Genomic DNA, 4805 nt, shown 5'->3' on the forward strand with positions numbered 1-4805 from the left:
GTCCATCCGAGCCGCATCTGATAAACAAAACAAGTGAAGCAGCGAGAAGGATGCAGAGAGAGAGACAAAGAGACAGACAGAAAGAGAGAGAGAGAGAGAGAGAGAGAGAGAGAGAGAGAGAGAGAGAGAGAGAGAGAGAGAGAGAGAGAGAGAGAGAGAGGTGCAGTGTGTCTCTGGCGTCTGGAGCTGCTGAGATTTAACACAGTCAGCGTCTCTTCGGCTCAGCTTACCTACAGTATACCCACACACACACACACACACACACACACACACACACACACTCATAATGTCCAGACAAACAGTAGAAGCAGCTCGCGGCTGATAGATTCACATCATTTTAATTAAGCCTAATAACAACCTCAGCCTCCAGCTTCTCTATCTGTTGTTGTCTTTGTGGTCGAGGACTGGATCATGACCCCTGACCCCCTCAAAACTGTAGGTGCACTATCAAAGACAGATTCCATGTTGTTACCAATGTCAGGGCCCTTTCTTACACGACCTGGTGTCAAATCAGTTTCCATTGGGCTTGACAGAAATCCTCACGATAGAATTCCAGGTCAGGAGTATTGGTTGGTGTCCGGGTTAATAATGAGGCTCGTTCATATAATTGAGAGATTTCTCTTGTTTTTGAGTCGGTATAGATGATACTGCACTTTATTACACTCTCTTTGACTCTGGGTCCAGTGTGTGTGGTTCTTCTAGTCCTGTAGTCCTGTAGCACTAACTGGAAACATCACGTTGACCTTCCAACGCCCTGCAACATATACGCAATCCACTCAATAGTCAGAGTTTTTGGAGAAGATAAGAAAAGGTATCCGTCAGAGGAGGAAGTTTGTTTCTTTGTCAATAGATGAAGATCACTAAGAAAACAGTAGTAGCAGTAGTGACTAATATCTGGAGGCTGATGCCTTCAACTGCGTTAACAGAACAGACGTGTTTGCTTCCGGGGGAGGAAAGCACAGCTTTAACGTCGACAGTAGCCGCCATTGTGCAGCAACGGGTGGAACTTGGAGGAGGGGGAGGAGGAGGAGGTGTAACAAGTCAGACTCTGAACCATCGATAGATAAAAGGTGATGCGCAGTTGGAGGGAGAAGTCTGCGTGTGAGTTGGTGGGCGCCGCCTAAAACGCTCTCAATGAGCAGCAGAAAGTGAAAGTGATAGATGTCGCGATTTCAAAGAATTCTGTGGCTGCGTGAATACATCTCCTCCCCGATGCCATGCAGGCCTTTTCATTTAGCAGAAACCCACACGGCTCCATTGAGAAGTGTGCCGGCGCTCCAGTTAGGCCTCGCTCCCCGGGGAGGCGTCCGGCTTTAAAATGTTGTCACCCTGCGCAAAATGTAATCGACATTTTTGATAAATCACCTGTGTGCTGTTAACGCTCACGGGGTATTAATAATTATTACTCCTGATCTGGTGATTGAGTTAGTGACCCGGGGCCTCGAGCCCCCACAGAGCAAGACGGGTGTGGGGGTGGGGGGAGGGGCGCAGGGGGAGGGGCCCCGCACCGCCGGCCCCCTTCCCCAACGCACCCGGGAAAGCAATTTGGCACCGGTAGCGGCGTATTGCTGCTGCGACCCCTGAACGCATGCCACTGCCTCCATACTGTCTCTCACACACACACACACACACACACACACACACACACACACACACACACACACACACACACACACACACTCAGACGCACACTGAGACACACACACATTCTCTGACACGCTGCATGCTGAGTAGACAAATTCAAACATGCTATCACAGGAGAAAATATGCCCAAACAGCAAATATAACCTTGTCCCGTGCTTTGAAAATACAATAAACAAACCTAACTGGCAAACAAACAAATAAATGAGACCGGTGGGATGATGTGCTGATCTCTAAACAAGGAGGAGGAGGCTGAGGAGGGGGACTACTACATTTAACTTAAAAGACCGTAAAAAAAACTGCCATAAAGGGGATATTACCTCAGCGTTTATGCAGCATAACGGTTAATAAAGGTAATTTGCAATACTTAAAAAAAAACAAAAAACACTACAGGCAATGTTATATATAATTCTGTATTTCTTGTGCTGATGATCATTATAATTATTTTTTTCATATCTTCTTTATGCTTAGTGGCATTTTAAGTGTATTACAGGTTGCCAGGAATTCACTTTCAGAGAATTTCCTTCATGTTATTTTATTTCCTGTTGCCGGTGGTCACAAGGCGATTCACTGAGTCAACCTTTTAACGAGAGGTCGAGTTCCTGCTGAATCTCTCCAACCACCACTATCACTCCCGTTCACGTTTCACTTCCCTAGTTCTCTCTCTCTCACCATGTGTGTGTGTGCGTGTTTTGTGTGTGCGTGTGTGCGTGTATGTGCGAGAGTGATTCAGCATTTTCTCCGAATCAACCCGCCATTTTTTTTCAAACATCATTATTTCTTCATAAAACAAATAGTTATTGGTTTGTGGCTGTGGTTTGCAGATGGATGGCACACACACACACACACACACACACACACACACACACACACACACACACACACACACACACACACACACACACACACACACACACACACACACACACAGTTGAGAGGGTGCACATACATTGTTGACCAGAGGAGTCTGAGCAGTAATGCAGTGAGAGGACTGTCCTCAGTGGCAGTGGAGGGTCAATCTGCAATCAATTATTCCACTCAGCCTGGCCTGCAGCCATACCACAGACTCACTTCCTGCACCAAACACACACACACACACAGACACACACACACACACACACACGATGACAATCACACTGCACACTCACGTTGCCTAAGTCTCCATGTATGTAAAACCCTGATATCTTCATGTCTTAGTATGCAGAGTGTGCGTCATTTCTCTGCAAAAGTATCACACGGAAGAAAAAAGCAACACATTCTAGTTATTTACTGATCGACTTCTGATTCATTCCTTAAATCTTCATCAAAAGCACAAAACGTTTTGGGGATCCAGGCTGCCATAAGCAGGGATCTGTCATAAATGACGAAGAACGTTTAGATAATGTTTGGTGTACAAAAATAAGTGTACAAAAATGGAATAATTACTATCCTGACATCCTATCTTGATTTTGTATTGTTTATCGTTTTTCCAGCCCAGACTTTGTCTGATGCTGACATCACTAAATGTCTCACTTGCTTCTCTTGCTCTGCCCACGTAACCTGAACCGCGTGATGGTTTGTTCCAGAGAAATATCTGAGAAGCCTTCATTGGAAACTATTTAGAAAAGGCCGGGCACTTTGAAGAAAAATACTTGGCAGGTGATTGGATAGCCCAGCTGTCAATAAAACTCTTAAAAAGCCTTCTTTCAATGAAGAAATACTCCCCTGCGTCCACTGAACGTTGTCATTCAACTTAAACTGTAATGTGCAGAAGTTTCAAATGGGAACATAAGTGGATGAAGTGTTTGATTTAGTTGGCCATGATAGCTTCAACTGGAGACATTAGATACACAACACTTACATAGTTTCTGCAGAAAGTGCTTTATCAGTGCATGCATTCGTCTCTTCAAAGTCATAACTATCCTATACATATATTTCTTCCCGCTGCACTCAGGCCTGTACTCTCCCTGTGACTAAACGCCTCACAACATGAAGCCGCCCGAGCTTTTAAACACATCTTGTCTCATGTGGCACAGGATCAGTTGTGTCTCTCTGAGTGACTCCTCTTCAGTCCTGAGGGCGGATCTCTGTTTGCTCGGTGCCAAACGGACTCTCACAGCTGACACGGGAGTGCAAGTGCCACGCCGCCCGCTGTCATGCACCCTGTCACCCACTGCACCCGCAAAATGCCGCGTGGGCACTCCCGGTGGCTTTGCGACGGCGCAGCTGCAGAGCCGAAGTGACTGAGGTGTCACTGAGCCTGACACACACACCCGGGACCAGGACCCAGAGGCAGACACACACTGTCCGGGCTGATGCACATCTAAAAGGTAACTCCACCCCCAGACAGAGGGACAGTATGTGTGTGTGTGTGTGTGTGTGTGTGTTGCTTGTTAAGTGTTTGTCATGCACAGTACAGTTGGGTGTGTTTTCTGTTAGGGACCAGAAGAAATATGTGTGTGCAGTCCAAAATGACCATGTGGTCATCGTCTGCATCTGTTTCAGAGTATGTTCACACACACGAAAGGCATCTTTCTAAAGTTTTCGTCCTCATGAAGTTTAGACTTAATTTAGGCCTCAAAAGGCCAAATGGATGATTTGTCATTGCCTTCACTGACCCTTTAACAAACAAACAAAGGACTTTCACCCTGGAGAGTGCTGTTTGTGTCCCAAAGGTAAACGTTGACTTTACGCTTGTTACATAGCGTTGTTTACTGACAGGATTTACGTTGTCACGTTGCGATGTTAGATTACATTGTCATGTTAATTTGAACACGTTATTATGTTAGCACAAACCATGCATCCATCCATTATCACTCGCTTATCCGGGGTCGGGTCGCAGTGGCAGCAGACCCAGCAGGCTGACTCATGCTTCCCTCTCACCCGCAAGACTTTCCCGCTCATTCTGGGGGGACCCCGAGGCGTTCCCAGGCCAGCCGGAAGAAATAATCCCTCCAGTGTGTCCTGGGTCCTTGAGTAACACAAACCAAGACGTTTTTTTCCAACCTATCGTTTCACAACGTCACCCGCGTTGTGCCATTCTGCAAGCACGATGCGAGGCTGACAGTAAATGTTTTCAGGAAACAGAATTTCAGTATGATATGTTCATGCCAACATCCTCCTATTTCCACCTTGAGCCCGGACAGAGAAGACCAGACTGAGAGTTTGACCCTATGGAAGACTTG

This window comes from Clinocottus analis, unplaced genomic scaffold (genome assembly GCF_023055335.1).
Source record: "Clinocottus analis isolate CAN_PGR_092001 unplaced genomic scaffold, fCliAna1.0.p SCAF_23, whole genome shotgun sequence".
Taxonomy (NCBI): domain Eukaryota; kingdom Metazoa; phylum Chordata; class Actinopteri; order Perciformes; family Cottidae; genus Clinocottus; species Clinocottus analis.